At 42.4% G+C, this 23,344-nt stretch overlaps 1 long non-coding RNA gene across 2 annotated transcripts; it reads left to right on the top strand.

Annotated features, from left to right (window-relative positions):
* Positions 1-7: 7 nt before the first annotated feature.
* LOC113609265 (uncharacterized) lies at positions 8-17,170 on the top strand. Of its 2 annotated transcripts, none has more exons than XR_003428580.1 (3): positions 8-120; positions 871-974; positions 15,906-17,170. It is a non-coding gene; the product is annotated as an uncharacterized LOC113609265 (long non-coding RNA). The 2 variants fall into 2 exon arrangements; XR_003428581.1 differs by lacking the exon at positions 15,906-17,170 and adding an exon at positions 4,459-4,505.
* The last annotated feature ends 6,174 nt before the right edge of the window (positions 17,171-23,344 follow it).

The raw sequence follows: 23,344 nt of genomic DNA, 5'->3' as shown, positions 1-23,344 counted from the left end.
GCCCGGGCTGCAGCGTCACCTGCAGGGCTGGCGTATGCCGGGCTCTCAGTCTTACCGCTGCGGAAGTTCCGAATTCGGTCCTTTTACCTGGATGAATATCTTCCCCCTCCAGGTCAAAAAGTAAATGTAGTATTTTTGACTTTATTCTCTTTCTTTGCCTTATTTTTTTTGCCGATCACTCATCACCTAACGTGCCACTTAATTGACTTATCTTGTTAATTTTCTGCCTTCTCCAACTAAAATGTGTAAGTTCCGTGAGGACAGGATTTGTGTTTTGTTCACTGATGTTTCCCCAAGTTCCTAGAGCAGTGCCTGGCACATAGTGGGCTCTCAGTAAATATTTGCTGAGTGAATGAAGTAATTTTGAAAAACAGGAAAATGCACAGAAGGATAAGAGGAAAAGAAAGGAAACAAAATGTTACCACCCCGGGAAAAACCCTTTTAACTGAGGGAGATTCCCCCTTCCCATAATTTATAATCATACTCTATCTTCAATTGTGCATCTTGGTAGAGTTTTGTTATATTTATACTTAATAATATAAATGTTTTCCTCTGGTATTGTCTTTATAATCATAATTTTGGTGACAGCATATTAAATACCGCACAGTAGGAAGGCACACAGTAACTTGTTTCCCAATTGTTAGGCTGATTATTTCCATTTTTTTCTATTAAAAGCAATATTGTAATACACTTTATACATAAAGCTTTTCCTCATTTAGGATTATTACTTTAGAACAGAGTCCCATAAATAGAATTACTGATTTAAAGACAGGAGTATTTATAAGAGTCTTGGTGCATATGGTCAAATTGCCTCCCCCAAATTTGAAATAATCCTAAATGGCTTTTAAATCTTGTGTAATTTCTCCACAGAGACTCCTTTAGGCTTCTCCATTCCTTCAGCAAATATATAGTGAATTCCTATTATGCGCCTGGCAATCTTTTGGGTCCTGGGGATACAAAGATGAACAAGGCAGGTAAAGTCTTCCTATCTGTGTCATAAAACTCTAAAGAAATTTTGACTTTTTAAAAAGTAGTTATCAACTTATGCTTTCCATGGCTCCCCACTGACTACTGAACAAATTCCAGACTCCCTAACCTGGCATTCAAATTTTCTTATGACCTGGACTCAGCCGACCTGTCCACCTCACACACACCCAGGCCTGTCCATCACCCCTTAGTATTGCACTCCGCATTCTAGTTACTTTACTTTCTATAACAAACCACATGACTCAGTCCTTTTATATATATCTCCCCTCTGCTAGTTTTGAGACCTATGGGTGGCTACCTACATTTTTTGCAATCAGGTTCAAGTTTTTTTTTTGTTTTTTTTTTTTGCGGTACGCAGGCCTCTCACTGTTGTGGCCTCTCCCGTTGCGGAGCACAGGCTCCGGACGCGCAGGCCTAGCGGCCATGGCTCACGGGCCCAGCGGCTCCGCGGCATGGGGGATCTTCCCGGACCGGTGCACAAACCCGTGTCCCCTGCATCGGCAGGCAGACTCTCAACCACTGCGCCACCAGGGAAGCCCAGGTTCAAGTATTTAAGGACCCATTCAATAGGACTAGGAAGGGGCACAGATGTTTGGGTATATCTTCCAGGAACTGTCCCCACTGTATGGCTACCCCATCTCTATGGCTACCTGTCCACTAAGAAAAATATGACTCTTATCTCTTGGAATCGATGCTTGAAAACATGCATACCTCTACACATCTAGCTCAATTAAATAGTCCATTCTCCTTCATCACTTTGTATACCAATTAGCATTAATTTCAGTATAGTGATTCAGGTAAATGTCCACTTAAACTGTAGTGTTAGACAATATAACAAACAGACATCTGACCGAACAATATACTTAATAGAAATCAATACTAAAACCATTTGTAATTTGGTAGTTTACTTTAAAGAAACTAATTTTAAATCTTTTAGTTATAGACGTGCTTGTAAAAATGTATACCACATATAGACAACTATTAAATAGCTTCAGAGAATGTGTGTGAAAGTCGTTTATAAAATGTAAAGAATTCTACAAATGTTAGTTTAATCTAGTTTTTTACATCTTTTTAAAATCATTATTCTATAGCAATTTGCTCTTCCCCAAATGCAGGCTAGTCTGAGAGTAACTAGTAAAGTCAACTCAATAGGATATTGGGCACAGACTATATAAAATAAGAGTTCCCTTTATTTATATTATCCATATTTTTTCCATGTCGTTAGGATGAACTGTTGAAGGTTGGTAGTATTATTCATATATTGCCTATTCTTATGCAACATCTTTCAAAATATAATTATATAAATTATAAATGTAACTGTGTACAAATACAATGCAAAGGAAAACCCCTCAGAAAGGCTATTTTCATAGCTATTTTACTTGCATATCCATGAAAGCTTGGCCTCTGCTTGCTTAATTCTTCCCAGTTCTTTATTTTATAAAGCACTAGTCTGTTTGGTTTTTTTGGTGGTAGGATTTGATGTTGATGGAGTTGTGAGATATCTCAGATCTGGAGGTGACGATGATGATGATGATAATGATTTCTCCCAGATATGATATTTAGGTTCCTTAGAACTGTATATAAACCACTGACTCATTCTTTATTCTGGCTAGCACCTAGTGCAGCAGAAATATTTTTTTTTTTTTTTTTTTTGCGGTACACGGGCCTCTCACTGTTGTGGCCTCTCCCGTTTGCGGAGCACAGGCTCCGGACGCGCAGGCTCAGCAGCCATGGCTCACGGGCCCAGCCGCTCCGCGGCACGTGGGATCCTCCCAGACCGGGGCACGAACCCGAGTCCCCTGCATCGGCAGGCGGACTCTCAACCACTGCGCCACCAGGGAAGCCCAGCAGAAATATTTGATTGACTTTCCTAGTCTGCTCATTGGCATTGATTCATTAGCTTTCTTCTCGAAGCACTGACTGCAAATGTGTGAGTCGTTTCCATTTCAGACGTCAGCAGCTCTGCTTTATTGGAAGGACTCTTACAGTTCAGCTTTAAAATATTATTGATAATATTTTAGTTGCCCGTTGAAATTACCCTCATAATGTTCACAACAATTTGTAATACTTATTATGTAGTATACTATGGTATGTATGGTACACACATATGGTACCTATATATACAGTTATACTATAGAACATAGTGGCTCGCACTCAACATATCTGGTAGAATTAAATATTTTAGAAAATTCTACATAATAGTCTTCCTCTTCTATATCTATATTGATCTACAGATATTAATAAAGGTTATAGACTAGCATGTACTAGGTCCTAGTAAAATTTATGGTTGAAAACACTTGGAGAGGCATATCACACTGACACCACATATACTTATTTTATGTCTGCCCAAATAAGATATAAAGAGGTTCTTGATCTTTTATTTTCTGCCATGGGCCTCATTGGCAGTCTGGTGAGCCCTTCTCAGAATAATATTTCTAAATCCATAAACTACATATGATTACATTTAAAACAGTTTTATAGAAACACAGTACTATCCATGGGCCCCAGCTTAAAATCCTCTGAAGCTTTATAGGTACTTAGTTTGCTCAGGCTGCGATAACAAAACATCACAGACCAAGTGGTTTAAACAACATACATTTATTTTCTCACAGTTCTGGAGGCTGGAAGTCCATGATTAAGATGCCACCAGCAAGTTTGGTTTCTGGTGAGGACCTTCGCCTGGCTTGTAGACGGCCACCATCTCTCTAACGTCCTTACATGGCCTGTCTTCAATATGTGTTTGGAGAGAGAGGGTGATTGAGAAGGAAAGAGGGGAGGGGCAGAGAGAGAGAGAGTGTGTGTGTGTGTGTGTGCTCTGGTGTCTCTGCTTGTAGGGACACTAATCTGTTGGATCCGGGCTTCACCCTTACGACCTCATTTAACCTTAATTACTTCCTTAGAGGCCCCATCTCCAAATATAGCCACGATGGGGTGGGGTGAGGCAAATATTCAGTCCATAATAGTACTACAGAGAGTTAATTATAGTTTCTCTTTCCTTTTTTTAGAAGCTCTTGGAGATTAAACTTTTAGGACTCTGAGAAATGGAAGGCATCTAGGGATTCTAGTGATAAAAGACACCTAAGCAACCCCTAACAATACTGAAAAGTGAGTGCGGTTTTTACAATGTGTCTTGGCACTATCATGGTTGTAATTAACTTGATGAAAGCATTTTCCCTGGAGTTAATGAGTCTTACAATAGAGGAACAGACGTTTAAGGAATAGAAAGAAGAGGCATGATCTGTAATGTAGATAGAAGATAATTAGAAGCCAGTCAACAGTACAGTACATTAAAAAATTTAAACTCTACAAATATTAGCTTAGTCTAGTTTTTTAAATCTATTTTTGAAATTATCCTAGCAATTTTTCTTCCCCCTGTTAGAGGAGTATAAGTAAAAGTATAAGTATTGTTGCAATTAAAAGAAGAGGGCTTCCCTGGTGGCGCAGTGGTTAAGAATCTGCCTGTCAATGCAGGAGACACCAGCTCGAGCCCTGGTCCGGGAAGATCCCACATGCCGAGGAGCAGCTAAGCCTGTGAGCCACAACTACTGAGCCTGCACTCTAGAGCCCGTGAGCCACAACTACTGAGCCCGTGTGCTGCAACTACTGAAGCCTGTGTGCCCTAGAGCCCGTGCTCTGCAACAAGAGAAGCCACTGCAATGAGAAGCCCGCGCACCGCAACGAAGAGTAGCCCCCGCTCACCGCAAGTAAAGAAAGCCCGCACGCAGCAACAAAGACCAGACACAGCCAAAAATAAATAAATAAACTTAAAAAAAAAAAGAAGATTTAGAATTACGACAATCAACTGAGAATAGAGATACAGTAGAGTTTACCTTTCAGCAAGAGCGCAGACTACGCGGCCGAGGTGGATGACTAATTAGCTTCCAAGGACACAAAGAACCAACCTTGAGCACAGTTCCATGGGTATCCCCAGGATATTTCTATGCCTTGAAGGGAATCTCAGAAACTCTCTTCATTCTGTTGCCTCTTCTTACTCTGGGAGCCTGACAGCAAAGAGCCCGTTGGTCCTATATTAGTAGTAAGAATGCTGCAGACAGTCTGTTATGAAACAGGGTCCTATTAAGGATGAAGTTAGTCCTGGGCATAATATCAGAGATATTTATGGGATCATTCTTTAAATTTTTCAGAATATTAATTATTAAACTGTGTATGTTGAAAAAGAAATCTCTGTAAGCAGCCTGCCAAACTGAAATTTGGAAAATTTGGCTGAAGTCTTTGGCCAGGCTTCTTATAGATAAGAGCTTCTCCAAGGTGCTAAAAGATATTTTTTGTATAGAGATGGAGGTCAAGCTTTGGAGACAGCTTTGGCACTGGGGGCAGGTGGAGATTCCAAACTGACGCACTGTCTCTGGAGTTGCTAATAACATAGGGAGACTATGCTGGATGGAGACTAGGCTCCACACGTCACCCTCTGGAAGGAGGGCAAGCCACAGTGCTGATCGAGAAAGAGGAACCGCTCTCTGCTGTTGCCCTGAAAAGTCAGGCCCCAGGGATGGAACTTGATAAGTGAATTGTAGAAGATTAGGCCAGGGCTCATTGTTTGAAATCCAGGAGGTGATTTGCTAACGGAAGTTACAGTGACAGTTGTACCACACAGAGCATCCTATGTACTTGCAGGAGTCCTGAGCCCACTCTTTACCCCTGTCAGAAGCTGCAAGCCTGCTGGAAGCCAGGGCTTCCTCCACAGTAAGGAGCTCTGTCTTGCATATCTTTTGTTGGCTTTATACCTAATTTCTTTGAAAGTTTTTGATGCTCTTGTAAAGATACCTTTTATGTCTGTTACTTATTTCCTTTATTATGTTATCTAATTTCTTTTGTTCATGCATTGGAATGCCATGGAGGCAAGATAGCATAGTGTTAAAGTACAAGCTCTAGAGCTAGTCTGCCTGAGGTTTGAATTCTGACTTCTCCTATTTTAGGTGTATGACTCTGAGCAAGTTACTTAATCACTCTCTTTCAGTTTCCACACCTGCAAGGTGGGAATAGGAATAGTACTTACCTAAGGGTCACTGTAAGAATTAATTTTAGAGTCAAGATGGTGGTATGGGAAGACGCGAAGTTAGCATCTCCCCACAACTAGGGCACCTGCCTGCCACTGGTGGGGAACTCTGACCCCCAAGGAGGCGGGAGGAACCCCAGAGTGAGCAGGTAGGACATAGGGGGACCGAAAGGGGTGAAGAAGCGGAGGCCAGACAAGATCGGTGCCCCTGAGGCTGGGGAGATCAGGAGAGGCAGGTGGGACAGGCCCTCCAGGAGGAGTGGAGGGCGACTGCCCCACCCACTCGGGCACGGGGAGCCTGCTGAGCTTGCAGGCCAGTCCCCTGCCCTCCAAGGCCCCCATCTCCCCCTCACTGCCCACATTTGTCCTGGGGACATAGGAGGGAGGCCTGGAAGATCAGGAGAGGAGGCGGGAGCGGCCCTCCCAGACCCCCAGACCAGAGGAGCAGCAGAGGAGGGCGTTTGCCCTGCCCACTCGAGCCCAGGGAGACATAGTTTGGGAGTTTAAGATTGACGTGTACACCCCACTGTATTTAAAATAGATAACCAACAAGGACCTACTGTATAGCACAGGGAACTCTGCTCACTATTCTGTAATAACCTAAATGGGAAAAGAATCTGAAAAAGAATAGATACATGTATATGTATAACTGAATCACTTAGCTCTACACCTGAAACGAACACAACATTGTTAATGAGCTATGTTCCAATATAAAATTTAAAAAAAGAAAAGAAAATGGAGGCAGAGATTGGAGTGATGCTTCTACAGGCCAAGGAATGCCAAGGGTCACCAGCAGCCACCAGAAGCCAGGAGACAAGCATGAAACACATTCTCCCCAAGAACGTCAGAAAGAGCTAACCCTGTTGACACCTTAATTTCAGACATCTGTCCTCCAGAGCTGTGAGAGGGAAGAAATTTCTAATGTTTTAAGCCACACAGTTTGTGGTAATTTGTTCTGAGAACCTTAGGAAACTAATATATCAGAGAAGGAATGGGGAAGAAATACCCTGGTCTCCTCCTTTTCCTGCTCTCTGATCTCAAATGGCAAGGGAGCCACAGAAGACACAGTCTGCAGAAAAGGGCATAAAGAGTCCTTTAACCTAGGGTGGGGTGCGGGTGAGGGCAAACTGAGAATATGAGCACCATACATGAAATGAAGATTATTATAAACAAGTTGCCAGATGGAAATATAGCAAGGATAGCTGGTAAATTGCTTCAGAGAGGACATAGACCATGAAGGCTAAAAGTATTTCCTTTGCTGTTGGGCTGTACTAAATCACAAAGGTAAAAGGGAGATTTGGGCTCATCCAACCCAAGGGTTTGCCTGTTCTGTTCTCAAAGAACCAGGCTCACAGATGTCCACCTTCACACAGTCAGTAAGTGAAAGAGTTGGGCCTGAAACTAGGTCGGCCAGATCCTAGTCAGTTTCCCATTTTCTGGTGTAATATTTTCCTCATCTAGAGAGTTTTCTTTCAGTTAAGAAGGCCAACCTGGTGCTTTAACATTCTCTGTTTTTGAGATATTTTCAGAAATAGCAGCTTTTTGTTCCGATGGCCTCTCAAGCGGAACTCAACACAGTACCGCCAGAAGAGTTGCCCCGTTTTCTCAGGAGAGAGGGTGCTGATTCAGAGGGTGCTTTCCCAGAGGGCTCTGTTGTGAGGCATCCAGAGCTACGGCTTCAGTCAAGCGTGTTTTAGGGCAGCTCCGTAGCTGCCCACACTCTCTGATTCATTGCACACGTGCATTAAGCATCTAATAGATACCAGGCAATGGGGATGCAACACTGAATCAAACACAGTTCCTGCCCTCAAGGGTCTTGCAGTCTAGAGAGGAGATGAGGAAGTAAAGGCATGGGGTGGGGGTGGTCCATGGAGTGAGTACCTACCTCACCCAGCATGAGATTCAGGAAGGCTTCTGAGCCTTGAAGAGTGTAGAAGGCTGCTTTTTCCTCAAGCACCATAGAAGCTCATGGACAGAATTTTCCACATTCTACAGTGTTTGTTTGTTTGTTTAACAGACTTTATTTTTAGAGCAGTTTTAGGTTCACAGCAAAACTGGACAGAAAGTACAAAGAGTTCCCACATATCCCTTGCCCCCATACATACACAACCTACCCCACTATCAACATCCAGCTTTAGATTGGTACATTAGTTACAATCCAAGAACCTACATTGACTCGTTCCTATCATGTTTACATTAGGATTCACTCTTGGTGTTCATTCTATGGAGTTTGACCAATGCATAAGGACATGCTTCCGTCATTATAGTATCATACAGAATAATTTCACTGCCTTAAACATCCTCCATGCTCTGCCCATTCACTCCTCCCTCACTCCTCCCTATGCCCCAGCCCCTGGCAACCACTGATCTCTTTACTGTCTCTACAGTTTTGCCTTTTCCAGAATGTTATGTGTTTGGGATCATGCAGTACGTAGCCTTTTCAGGTTGGCTTCTTTAACTTAGCAATATGCATTTAATATCCCTACATGTCTTTTCACAGCTTGATAGCTCATTTCTTGTTAGTGCTGAATAATATTCCATTGTATGGATATGCCACAGTTTATTTATCCATTCACCTACTGAACAGCATCCTGGTTGTCTCAAGGTTTTGGCAATTAAGAATAAAATTGCAACAAGGATCCATGTGCAGATTTTTGTGTGTGCATAAGTTTTAAACTCCTTCGGATAAATACCAAAGAGTGTGATTACTGGAATGTATGGTCAGACTGTTTAGTTTTGTAAGAAACTACCAAACTTCAAAATCAGCTATCCTATGGTATATTTTTTAAATGACTTAATCTTTTTTTTTCAATTTTTTTAAACATCTTTATTGGAGTATAATTGCTTTACAATGGTGTGTTAGTTTCTGCTTTATAAAAAGTGAATCAGCTATACATATACATATATCCCCATATCCCCTCCCTCTTGCATCTCCCTCCCTCCCTCCCTATCCCAGCCCTCTAGGTGGTCACACATCACCGAGCTGATCTCCCTGTGCTTTGTGGCTGCTTCCCACTAGCTGTCTATTTTACATCTGGTAGTATATATAAGACTTAATCTTGAATCAAGCAGTACCTATATGAGGTGCACTCTCAGAAACTCCAGAAAACTTCCCTGATCAGCCTCTACTTGGAAGATGCCTCTCCTTCCAAGCTTGTTTCATATTTTTAGTCTGAGTCTTTGAACTCTGTCAAAATTGCAAACCTTTGTACAATTGGTAACAATTTTCATTGTCATCAATGATGTATACCTTGAATAGGAACAAACGTTCTAAGAGTGCTTTGATTAAGCACAATGCAGTGAAGGTTAAGGGGAAGAACAACAGGATATATAACTAACTGGTCTATATACTACTGCCCCCAGGAGTATTTGCTGTATCCAGGGAGAGAGATCTGTCCTGTTTAATCTAACGGGTTCGTGCCCCGGTCCGGGAAGATCCCACATGCTGCAGAGCGGCTGGGCCCATGAGCCATGGCCGCTGAGCCTGCGCGTCCGGAGCCTGTGCTCCGCAACGGGAGAGGCCACCACAGTGAGAGGCCTGCATACTGCAAAAAAAACCCCCAAAAAACAAAAAAAAAAGAAAAAAAAAAGGAGGAGCAGTCTGTGTCCTTGAAGAGATAACCACCCAGGCATGTACGAACAAAATTTCAATATAACATGATAAGTACGATAATCCCAAAAAACATTTATCCTTGATTTTTAAAAAGTCTGCTTAGTTGTCAGTTGATGTATCAAATCATGTGTTACAACCTTTGATGCAGAAAATACGGTTTGCTTGAATAGAGGCATTAAACACCACAGAAGCTCAGTGGTGAGCATGACTGACTCAGCCTGGAGGGTCTGAGAAGTCTTCACAGAGGAGGCAAAATTGGGGTTTAATACTCAACGATGTATGTGACATTTCCTGGCACAGGAGAGAGACAGAGGTTTTAAGGCAGACAAGTCAGACACAGGTCAGCGTGTGCAAAGGTGTGAAGTGGGAAAGAGCTTGGTCTGTTTTGGGGTGGTGATTCGGTGTGGCCAGAGGAAAAGGTACCTGAGCTGGGGGCAGGAGGGGCGGGTGGGAGGAGACAGGATGAAAGGCAGGCAGGAGGCAGCACATGAAGGCCTTTACATCATGGGCAGGAAGCTGACCAGTAGGATAGCCACGAACCATATATGGCTCTTGAGTATGTGAAATATGGCCAGTGCAACTGAAGGGCAGAATTTTTTGTTTTAGTCATTTTATTTACGTAAATTTAAAAATGGAAGTAGTCTAAAATAGATAGATAGGTAGATAGATGGATAGATTACATGTTGAAATGATAATATTTTAGATGTGTTGGTTAAATAAAATATATTACTAAAATTAACTTCACCTGTTTCTTTTCACTTTTTAAAAATGAGACTACCAGAACCTTTAATGTGTTAAGCTCCCACTATATTTCTGTTAGGCTTTGCTGCTGTAAGCAGCTGGGAGCCATTGAGAGTTTTTATGCAGGAAAAGAATGTGATTGGGTTGAGGTTTTATAATTACAGTTCTGATAGTAGAGCAAAGGATGGCTTGGTGGGAGAGTGCACCTTGAAGTAAGGTGACCAGTTAGGAGACTCTTGCTATAGTCCACATGAAAGCCGATAAAGGCCTCAAAGAGGCAGTAGAGATGGAATGGGGGAGCTGAATTGAAAAGATATGTAGGAGAGGAAATTGGCATGGCTTAGTAATGGATTGGCTGTGGGGGTGTGTTGTACAATGAAGAATTTGACTTTTGCCCTTGGTTTCCAAGAGGTAACCTTGAAGTCTTTGGACTTTCCCAAGTGTCTTTTTTATTCATGATGGGCCCCTTGGACCACAACTGAGTTTATGCTAATACGGTGACTCATGGTGGGCCACTGAGTGTCGGGATAGGGACTGGCCATGCCAACCATGGTCACATGAAAGACCAACCATGTGATTAGGAGGTTGGGGCTTGGAGCCAAGTGCTATCAGCTAGACCTCTGAACTTTGGGGAGGGGAAAAGAGATTAGAGTGATTTAAGTCGCATAGCCAATGATCCCAGCACTCATGCCTCCATAATGAAACCCTAATAAAAACTCTGGACACTGAGGCTTGAGTGAGCTTCATGGTTGGTGATGCACATTGATGTGCTGGGAGGGCGATGCATCCTGAGGACACAGAAACTTCACATTTGGGACCTTGTTCTGTGGTTTCTTCTTTGAGCTGGTCCTGATTTTTATCATGAACTATAATCAGAAGTACAACACTTTCCTGAGTTCTGTGAGTTGTTCTAGTAAATGATCAAACCTGAAGCGGTCATGGGAGACCCTCCAATTTATAGCTAGTTGGTTAGGAGTGCAGGTGAAGTGGTTACCCCTGAGCTTGTGGCTGGCACCTGAAGTGAGGGCAGTCTTGTGGAAGAATGTGCCCTTAGCCTGTGAAATGTAAACTGTCTAGCTAGTGTCAGGATTATACGGCAGGGTGAAAAAGAACAAGTCAAGGATGACTCCACAGATTAAAAATATAAAGAACCCAACAGGAGATGCAAGTCTGAGTCAGAGCAGGGGAAAGTGGATTTGGTGTTACACCTGTCACCTTTGAGGTGTCTGTTGTCTTCAGGGTTGAGATGTCTATAAAGCAACGCAGTTGGAATCCAGGAGCGAGTCTGGGCTGGAGGTAAAGATTTGAGGGTGCTCCATTGACAGGAGGTTGAAATAGGAATTTTTCTGCTTTGTTGTCCTCTAAGGCTCCTTGTTCCTCCATCCACTTCCCTCCCACTCTACAGATCTTCCTGTGTCTTTATCTTTTCTACCCCACCCCAGTTATTCCTTCTTCTTCATGCTCTTCCCACTCTGGCCTGTACTGGTCCCCAGAACTGCCTACCTGCCCTAGTGTTGAGCCAATGATCTGGAGAAGCTGGATAAACAGGTAGCTCTAAGCACACCTTCCCCTGCCCTGTGTACAGTTCATCCTCTTCTCTCACCGATTTTTATCTGATAATCTGCCTACATGACTCTTGCCCTTTCTATCTTTTCTTCTGGAAGCAGAGAGCATAATATAACATGGTGAGAGTTCATGTTTTTAAATGCCAAAGACATTCATTTTTCTTCCCAACAAATATCTGAGCACCTAGTATGTGCTTAGTGTTAAAGATATAAAGATGAAAAGACATATTTGTTTACAGTCTGAAGGAATTTGAACACTTACATGTTAACCAAATTCTTTTGATCATGTGACTATGCATAAATTGTAATTGAGGAGGTAACCTAATATAAATCCATCTTAGAGCTGACAGAAGTTAATACATTCAAGATGAGTTGTAAGTCTTTTTACTGTGTCCTTAAGAATTTGTCCATTAAAGAAACTGGATTTCAAAATATAAAATATTTCTTCTTTTCTGGCTTTTAAATTAATGCCAAACATCTAGATTTTTAAAGCACTTTTCATATCCTTTCATTCATATATATATGTCATATACATCTATATTATTTTATATGTATATATATTCATATTTATGTATATGTATTTTACATATCATATACCACCTCCTTTTCCCTTGCTCTGACACTTCTGTGAATATGGGCTTGTGGTCTAGGGAAAGAGGAAGAATTATTTTATTTTGAGACAAGCTCTACGAAAGCAGAATGAAAACAAATCCATAGAGGTTCCAAAGACGGCCACTTGTCAAAGGACTATGCAAGGATTGGCTCTATTCCTTGATACTCTGTACCATTCAAAACCTGGTAGCAACAACATGACCTGGGAGCCTATTAGAAACGCAGAATCCCAGGTCCCAGCAAGACCTACTGAATTAGAATCTGCCTTTTAAACAAGATACCCAGGTCATTCAAACGCACAAAAAAGTTTGAAAAGCACTGCTCAGTGAGTTTCACATGGAGTTTTGTGAAATGCTATTATTATACAAGAGAAATTAGATTTCAGTCCCCTTGTAAACACTGACTGCTTGTTAAAGACCCTTGGTGTGCTGGCCAGCATTTTTAATGAGCTGGCAGAGAAAATTGTCCACTTTCGGCTCGAGCACATTCTCCTACCTTAGGATGTGGAGAAGAATCTTGAAAGAGGGACCTTTGCTCAGCACAGTTGTGCAGAGATGGGCTGTGTATTGGGGGTGGACCTGAGCAAACAGAGCCCAGTTTCTTGATGCTCCAATTTCTTGGAATGGACGTTGGGAAGAAATGTGGTCCCATGAGCAACAAGGCCCGCCCATGGCTAACTGAATGGCGGGACACTTTTAGAGCCCAAAGTTTCCCTCTCTTGGTGGTTTAAGAAAGCAACTTTCCCTGGATTCAGAATTCAGACATTCCCTCATTGGGTTTCAGCTTTGGGGGTTTTGCCTGGGTTTGAGATCTGTACCTTCTCCTGAGTTAAGTGCCTTTAGACTTGGGGGCTAAAGGTTTGGGTTTTCACTTGGAACTTGATCACATTGTAATTATTCATAGTCACCCTGGGGAAGCAGGAGCTCATGGAAAGTGCACCGGTTAAGAAGTACGGCTAGTAGTTCCTTGCTGTGCCATTGTATTAGTTTCCTGTGGCTTCATTTATACACTACCGCAAATTTGAAGGCTTAAAACAACAGAAATTTGTTCTCTCGCAGTTCTGGAGACCAGAAATTGGCAATCAATCTGTCTGCAGGGTCGTGTTCTCTCTGAGGGCTCTAGGGAAGAACGTTTCCTTGACTCTTCAGTTTCCGGTTGCTCTAGGTGGTCCTTGGGTTTTGGCTGCACATCTCCAATCTCTGCCTCCTTCTTCAGATGGCTGTCACCTCGATCTTTCTGTGTCTTCCCTTCTGTCTCTTATAAGGACATTTGTCATTGGATTTAGGGCCCACCAGGATAATTCAGGATAGTCTCATCTTGAGATACTTAACTTCATTACATCTGCAGAGATTCTTTTTCTTTTTTTTTTTTTTTAAGATGTTGGGGGTAAGAGTTTATTAATTAATTTATTTATTTTTCCTGTGTTGGGTCTTCATTTCTGTGTGAGGGCTTTCTCTAGTTGTGGCAAGCTGGGGCCACTCTTCATCGCGGTGCGCAGGCCTCTCACTATCGCGGCCTCTGTTGTTGCGGAGCACAGGCTCCAGACGTGCAGGCTCAGTAGTTGTGGCTCACGGGCCTAGTTGCTCCGCAGCATGTGGGATCTTCCCGGACCAGGGCTCGAACCCGTGTCCCCTGCATTAGCAGGCAGATTCTCAACCACTGCACCACCAGGGAAGCCCTCTTTTTCTAAATAAGGTTACATCCACAGGTTCTGTGACTATTTTGAGGGATCTACAAATCAATCCACTGCAGACCCGAATAAGCTGTGTGGCTCTGGACAGCTATCTATAAAATAAGATAAGCCTCAGGTTTCTCATCTATGAAATGAGATCTCTGTTAACAGTAGTGTTAATATTTTCTGACTCTAAGTCTTTTACTTGAGTGCTCTATCCCTAGGCAGAATAAGATAATTAAAGGGAACACCGTTGTGTGTGTGTGTGTGTGTGTTTTAAATAACATCATCCTTATGGTTCACTGTTTTTACATTAATTCTTTAAACAAATATTTGTCTAGGATGCAATTCCCAGCAAGGTGTTGGACTACAGTGATAAATGAACAAAATATAAGATTCCTGTCTTCATGGAGCTTACATTCCATGTAAGCTTACATTCTCTCCTATTGGAGAAGAGACACAATGAAGAAGTAACCAATAAAAACTCAAGCTAATTAGATAATGCTACATTCCATGAAGGAAACAAGGTGACGGACAGAGGCACCAGACAGGATGACTGGGAAGGCTTATCCAAAGAAAGGAGATTTAAACTGAGATATTAAAAATGAAGAAAAGCCACGAATAAGGTGGTTCAAGAAACTGAAAGGAGGCCTGTATGACTGGAATAGATTTTCTGAAGCCTCCATGTGAAAAGTGAATTATGGAGAACAAAGCTAATAGTGTATGTGAAAAATCTTGAAGGATTTTGGTTGACAAGGTGTCAGTAGTGTGCCGGGAGTGCCACTGCAGTCCCTGTGGTCGTGGGCCGCACAGGCAGAAGTCCGGTCTCCACAGGGAAGATGTTGGTCCTGTGCTGCTCAGAACACCCTCAGTGTGTTCCATCTGGACACTGTGCATGGTCCAAGTAAAACTGGGTCAGTTAAGGACCATCTTTGTTTGTTTGTTTTTAAGCATCTTCCTTCTTCCCTCCCTCCCTCCCACCCTTCCTTCCTTCCTTGCTTTCTTTCTTTCCTTCTTTCTTTCTTTCTCCCCCCCACCCCACCTTCTTTCTTTCTGTATTTTGGTCATACTGCGTGGCATGTGGGATGGTTCCCTGACCAGGGATTGAACCCGTGCCTCCGCAGTGAAAGTGCTGAATCCTAACCACTAGGCCACCAGGGAACTCCCAAGACCATCTCTGGACTGTGTAAAGTTAAAAAAAATCCAGATCTGACTCCAAATGATTTGAACAATAATGTAAATCTTTACTAAGTTTTCTTGAACTTACCATACAGATGTTTGTGTGGGGCATCACAGAAAAAAAAACCTTTAAAAATTCTCTTTAGACATCTTTTTCACCCAAGCTCCACACTCGTGCTAGCCTCTCAGCTTCTCTTCTCTCGATTGCTCTCCTTTCATACCCTCCCCCCCCAGCGCTGTCTCTCCCATCACCCCCTCCGAAAAGCCAGGGCTGTTCATGTCTGCCCCTTCCTGCACTTCCCACTGGGAGTGTATTTCCCGCTCTAATTTCTCCTTTCACGACAAGCAGCCCACCCACCACAAATAAACCTTTCAACTCATTGCATTGCATACACTTTAAGATGGCCGTGGAGGATAAATACAAGAGATATTTAAAAGGTATGATCAACAGGACTCCGTTACTGATTGGCTAATCATAACATACTCTAACATTTGTTTTGTTCTTGCTATGTGTCACAGCCTGTGCTATTCTATGAAGCAGACGGTGTTCTTATGCTCATTCAAAAACGGGGAAACCAAGCCTCAGAAAGACTCCATGACTTGCCTAAATCCACAGAGCTGGAAAATAGCAAAGATGGGATTTGAACCCAAGAAGTCTGACTCTGGGAACTGGACATTTTACCCCTGTGCTGGGGTGGAAGGGTGAGAGAAGTCTGTGATGATCTCCTAGGACTCAGGTTAACTAACTGGGATTAGTGACTCCATCAACACAGGTAGGAAAACTAGGTCAAAGGGCAGGCCTTTTGTTTTTGGGGTGGCATGGCTAGTGTAAGTTACCGTTACTCCTATGTTAAAACTCCCAGTTTATCTCTAAGGGTAATGTAAAGATTGCTTCTTTTCTGTTTTCCTGCCTTCTTTATTCTGCCTTTGTAGCAACTCTTAACTCTGATTTTTAGAACGCAATACACCAAACTCTTCCTAAAGAAATATAAAAGGATAGGTGGAACACACCCAAAGAAGATTCAAAATCAGACATGAAGCACTGATAGCTTCATAGCTTTGTCTGATCTATTTGGCCACCTTCCATCCTTAGCAATTGGAGTGGATGGCTTGGGGGGTACAATCTGGGGCTAATGGGGGTTCAGACTCTATCTATGTGTCTGATGCAAACTATCTGGGTAGAGCCCAGGTGCTTCATGTCCCCTGGTTACTTAGGTTCTTGGCGGCCTCACCTATGATTGGGATAACTCCTGCCCCCTTCCTCCCGACCCGCATCAATCTTATAGTCACTGGGTGCTCCGGGATTATCACAAAATTTAACCAAGAACTTCTTCAGACAGTTCCTCTCCATGGTTAATGGGGAGCACCTTTTGAACAAGTTTCTTATTCATAGACTCACAAGCAAGAAAGCTGCCCACCCAGAATCAGTCTCCCTGGACAGCAGGTGCGGCTTTTGATACCACATTATTCTTGCTGGTTCTCTTCCCTGACCTCCCTCATCCTGGACTAAGGCTGCTTTTGCCCCTTACGGCACAGTCACAGTTTGTTTTTCATATTCAAGGCCTGGTTTCTGAAAATATCAGAGGCTTGACTCACAAAAGAGAGACGGTTTTAGAATCCTTTATGATCATTTTCTAGACCAAAACACTGGGTTTCTAAGACACAGAAAATGAGGACCAGCAAGAGTCTTCTTTGTTTTTTCTTTGCGGTACGCGGGCCTCTCACTGTCGCGGCCTCTCCCGTTGCAGAGCACAGGCTCCGGATGCGCAGGCTCAGCGGCCATGGCTCACCGGCCCAGCCGCTCCGTGGCATGTGGGATCCTCCTGGACCGGGGCACAAACCCGTGTCCCCTGCATCGGCAAGCGGACTCTCAACCACTGCGCTACCAGGGAAGCTCCCAGCAAGAGTCTTCTTTTGCTGTCTTCTGCTCTGGCTCTCCCCCAGCGTTGCTTGGACTCATCAGTCTCAGTTTATTTGTATCACCCAAATAAAGTCACTGTCATAGAAAACAATCTTATGATCACCAAATGGGAAGGGTGGTGGAGGGATAAATTAGGAGTTTGGGATTAACAGGTATACACTACTATATATAAAATACAATGGATGAACAACAAGGGTCTACTGTATAGCACAGGGAGCTATATTCAATGTCTTGTAATAACCTATAATGGAAAATAATCTGAAAAAGAATATATATATATATATATATATATGTATAACTGAATCACTCTGCTGTACACCTGAAACTAACACAATATTGTAAATCAACTATACTTCTATAAAAACATATTAAAAATGAAGTCACTGATATTCACGTTATATCATCCATGCAGCAGTTTTACCCTATGGGTCCTTTGATATTAGAACAAGCCTTCCCTCTTGGTGCAAATGAGACCTTTGTTCTAGTTTTCTTCATAAAAATCTCTCCTCCTCCGTCTGCTAAGGCTGTAGTTATATTTTCCTCCCACTTCACAGATGGGGAGAAAGAAACAAAGAGCTAAAGCTCACACACATAAACTCTTAATCAATCCTTCCTCCTGTCTTTCCCAACAGAACTTGATTTTTCCCAGGTGTCACTCACTACTCTCCACGTATCAGTCATGACTCAGACGCCAGTGGCTCCAACTCTGGTCCTTATTCATTTAAACCAATCAGAACATGGCAGACCTAAGTCAGCAAATTCAGGCTAGCAGGAAGGACCTGTACTATATGCTTAGAGGAATGGTTTCTCTCTGCATTCCTGTTGGTTATGAGCAAAGAAACACATTGTCCCAGTTGCTGACCCCAAAGAGAATTAGCTTTAGGATGAAGCTTAAACTTGGATGGCAAAGATGAAAGTTAGAAAGAGGCCATTGATAACATACTTAAGCCACTGAAACACCCAAACATTATAGCTTGTTCTACATTTTGTAAGCTAATAAATTTGCTTATTATTTTTGCCAGTTTGTGTCAAGATTTCTTGGTTTTTGGTTTTTTTGCTACCAAAGCATCCCATCCTACCCTGTACTTTAATCTTCTCCACCACAGGAAATCCTATCACTCTCTCATCAGTTATTCAAGTCAGAGACTTAGGAATCATATTTGGTTTTTTCTTTTCCTGCACCACCTCCAAAATTTAATAAAGCAGCAATCCTGCTTGCTCTAACGTCCAGAATATATTCATAATCCATCCTATACCTCCATCTCCAATGCCACCATCTTAGTCTTTTATCTCTCATATAAAATCTACAATAGCTTTCTAACTGTTTCCCCTTCTCCCACCTTGGCCTTCCTATAGTCTGTTATCCATGCAGAAGTCAGAATGATCTCTTTGAAACATAGTTCGTGTTATTCATTGTTTGAAACTTTCTAATGGTGTCTCACTTTGAAAAAAAATCCAAATATCTCATTGATTTAGTACAGTAAAGACTACATCACTATTAAAAAAAATCTCAATATACAGTGACTTAAATAAGACAGAAGTTTATTTCTCTTTCACATAAGAGTGAAAGACAGTTCTGCTCCATGAGGTCCTTCGGAGACCCAGATTCCTTCCATCTTCTTGCTCCATCCTCCCTTAAGCAAAAAACGTATTGTCCTTATTTGCATGGCTGGTCACGCAAGGGAAGGAAAAAGAGAGGAAGTTAAAGATAAGCATTTTCCTTTCAATCAAGCGGGGTGGGTGTCGCACACATCTCCTCTGCTCATATTCCTTTGGCAATAACATTGGTGGCATGGCTGCACCTCACAAAAAGAAGGCTGGGAAACTGTGTCTGGCGAGGTGTCCAGATTAAAGTCTTGTGCCCAGGAGGAAAAGGAGAATAGATTTTGGGAGGATGATTAGCAGTGTGCCATGCTTATTGTGGCTTTCAAAGCCTACATGCCCTGGCCCTTGCAGGCACTCCAGCATCATCTCCTGCTGCCTTCCTAGGTCACTAATCTGAGCCACAGTGTCTTCCTTTCTGTCCTTCAAACATCCTGAAATCCTTCCTACCTACATCCCCTTGCACTTGCTTTCCCTTGCCTAGAACGCTGCCCAGTGATCCTTGCAATATAGGTTCCTTCTTATCCTCCAGGTAACAGCTTGAAAATGTCTCCTCCTTAGAGAGGGCTTCTCTGACCACCCTTCTACTATTGTCCTACCTCTTAATAATTAATGTCTGTAACTCTGCTTTATTTTATTCATTACACTGATACTTGTATGAAATCATTTCTTTATCTCCATACTGGCTGTCTGTCTCACTGGAATCAGAGCTCCAGCAGAACAGGGCTTTATTTGTCTGGTTCTTGTTTACTGAAGTTATCTGGTCAAGAACATCATGTAGACATGATGGGTGCCCAACAAACCCTTTTGAAAACAAATTGAGTAAGAAGATAAAAGGATCCTAAGCAATTTCTCCCCATCTCATCCTGTGCAATTATCATTTAGATCAAAATTTAAGACTTTGCATTTATTCCTCTTAAATTTATTCTATTAGACATGGCCCATTGCCCCAGTCTATAGACCTCTCTTGGGATTTAATTCTCCATTGTTCACTGCCAGTGGGTCTGTAAGTCCTTCCCAGCATCCCATGTGAGCTGGCCATCAGCCTCCAGCCCTGGGTTAATGGACACTCAATGTTCCCAGCTCCTTTAATTTATGTTGCTTTTTCACTGCACTTCCCTTTTAATATGTGCTTCCACAATCTCTACACTTGTTTATGAAGCAAGAATTAAGTGTCATGGGCAAAAATAAACTCAAAATGGATTAAAGGCCTAAATGTAAGGCCAGACACTATAAAACTCTCAGAGGAAAACATAGGCAGAACACTCTATGACATAAATCACAGCAAGATCCTTTTTGACCCACCTCCTAGAGAAATGGAAATAAAAACAAACAAATGGGACCTAATGAAACTTAAAAGCTTTTTCACAGCAAATGAAACCATAAACAAGACAAAAAGACAACCTTCAGAATGGGAGAAACCATTTGCAAATGAAGCAACTGACAAAGGATTAATCTCCAAAATATACAAGCAGCTCACGCAGCTCAATATCAAAAAAACAAACAACCCAATCCAAAAATGGGCATTTCTCCAAAGAAGATATACAGATTGCCAACAAACACATGAAAGGATGCTCTACATCACTAATCATTAGAGAAATGCAAATCAAAACTACAATGAAGTATCACCACACACCGGTCAGAATGGCCATCATCAAAAAATCTACAAACAATAAATGCTGGAGAGGGTGTGGAGAAAAGGGAACCCTCCTGCACTCTTGGTGGGAATGTAAATTGATAGAGCCACTGTGGAGAACAGTATGGAGGTTCCTTAAAAAGCTAAAAATAGAACTACCATATGACCCAGCAATCCCACTACTGGGCATATACCCTGAGAAAGCCATAATTCAAAAAGAGTCATGTGCCACAATGTTCATTGCAGCTCTATTTACAATAGCCAGGAGATGGAAGCAACCTAAGTGTCCATCATCAGATGAATGGATAAAGAAGATGTGGCACATATATACAATGGAATATTACTCAGCCATAAAAGAAACGATATTGAGTTATTTGTAGTGAGGTGGATGGACCTAGAGTCTGTCATACAGAGTGAAGTAAGACAGAAAGAGAAAAACAAATACCATATGCTAACACATGTATATAGAATCTAAAAAAAGAAAAAAGGTTCTGAAGAACCTAGGGGAAGGAAAGGAATAAAGATGCAGTTGTAGAGAATGGACTTGAGGACATGAGGAGGGGGAAGGGTAAGCTGGGACGAAGTGAGAGAGTGGCATGGACATATATACACTACCAAATGTAAAATAGATAGCTAGTGGGAAGCAGCCACATAGCACAGGGAGATCAGCTCGGTGCTTTGTGACCACCTAGAGGGGTGGGATAGGGAGGGTGGGAGGGAGACCCGAGAGGGAGGGGATATGGGGATATATGTATACCTATAGCTGATTCACTTTGTTATAAAGCAGAAACTAACACACCATTGTAAAGCAATTATATTCCAATAAAGATGTTAAAAAAAAAGAAGTAAGGAGAAATTAAAAAAAAAAAAAGAATTAAGTGTCATGTGGATTAATGAACCAGGCTTCAAGATACCTGGGTGCTAGTTCCAATGTCTGTTGTCTTTTTAAAAATTACCTCAAGAAAGTCATTCCCCTCTTTGTGATCTCATTTTCCCATCTGTAAAACAGAGGACAAAAATGCCTGTTATGCTTTCCTCACAGATTTGTTATGAATCAGATAGCAATGTACATAAACATGCCATGGAACAATCTAAAATTGTATGAAATAGGAAGTAATATTCCAGACAGCCAGGGCTGATGATAGGAGTCAGGGAGAGGCTCTGCAATGTGGGAAGATTGCTGGGGATCCAGGGGCTGTTCTCTGGAGCTCATCTCCAAAACCATCAGTCCTCCATCCTTCACTTACACAATAGGGCATCTTGTCCTTTCTTCCCCTGGTTTTCATGCTAAGCATGGAAACACCTCCTCAAAGAAGCCACCAAAAAATCCCTTTGTGCTAGATGACAAGACAGAGATCTTGCTAAGAAGGGATATTTAAAAATTCTGCTATAAGCAGTTTAACACATACTAAAGTTCCTCAAAAATGCCAGAAGGGATTTCATTCATAACAGATAAAATAATAAAATCTTTAAAATATTCTTTTCATATCTCCCTCAAGACCTTACATCCCAAATCTCCTTCCCCCTCTCCAAAATCTCCTAGCTCATCTTGACCATTATCTTTTACCCTTTTCTCTCCCACACTCTGCTCATTCCATGTGAATCCACTGAGCCAGACCAGGATCCTCTGGGCTCTGCCTTCACTCATTACCTCGTTTTATATCACAAATTGCAGATGCTGAGCTGGCTGTTCCCAATATGGTGTACACTGAAAGAGAAAGAGGTTAAGAGGTGCTCATAACACTGATATTTTCTGCCTGTCACATTGATTTGTTGCCTTTTAGACTAAAAGAAACTGAGGCTCCGATATGGTGGAGAGGAAGGGAGCAGACCCAGAGGAGGTCAGAGCCTGAGTAGGTTTCTCTAGTAGCTCAGTGTTCCATCTTCCCCACTACCTGGACAGGATGTCTTCCAGGCCCTCCTGAGTTGTCCAATCCTGATATCTCTGTCTTGGATATATAACTTATAATACTTCGTGGTTCTCACGAGCTTGGGGATAGTAATGGCTGGTCTAGGTGCTGATGAAAACACACACAAACAGCTTGTGGCCTAGAGACTGGTAACTTCTTTCATGTCTCAGTCACAACAGCATCAAAACCCTCTATGGATATAAATCCTCAGTTGGAGTGAACAGCTGAGGTTGGCAGCCAGTATAGGGCCTCAGGTGTTTCTACCTCCAAAATCTTCGGCCTCTCGCCCATGGCTTATAGGTGAACACAATCCCCATCTCCTGCCCTCCAAACCCCTCTAGGCTTACATGTCACTGAGAAAGGGACCAGTATCTTGGCAAGTCCCTTTCAAAAGTTTTCCAACCTCTGCTTTAGCGTATGGCTAGGAGGAAACCCTCAAGGTGACTGAGGTCGTCTGTCCTGGCTGAGCAGTGACCTGGATATGGAAGGGTTTGGGCATATTCAACCAGCATGGGAGTGACTGCTCTCCAGCCCTCCTGCGATCAGAGCTTTCAGAATATCATAACATGATCCCACTTTGGTTTAGTTCAGCTAACGATGGAGAACTTATTGTGTACCACGCACCATAGTGATCTGAAGGAGATAGAAAAAGCATACTTTCAAAGTACTTGGATTTCAGTGGGTGGACAGACACAAAAAGGGATTCTTTTGAATTCACGTTGAGTGCAGCGACAGGATGAACACTTCCGGGGAAGCAGGGAACTGGGGCTTTTAGCTCAGCCTGGTGGGAGCAGGGATTCCTAGAGGATGTGACACCCAAACTGAATCTTAAAACATGTGTAAGGAGGTGCCCAAAGAGGGTGAGGAAGGCATTCTGCAATAAAGGCAC

The sequence above is a fragment of the Aethalodelphis obliquidens genome, unplaced genomic scaffold, assembly GCF_003676395.1.
Source record: "Aethalodelphis obliquidens isolate GAN/ISIS:26980383/991018 unplaced genomic scaffold, ASM367639v1 scaffold55, whole genome shotgun sequence".
Taxonomy (NCBI): Eukaryota; Metazoa; Chordata; class Mammalia; order Artiodactyla; family Delphinidae; genus Aethalodelphis; species Aethalodelphis obliquidens.
The sequence above is the reverse complement of the archived record's forward strand: the minus strand, read 5'-3'. Positions and strand labels throughout refer to the sequence as shown.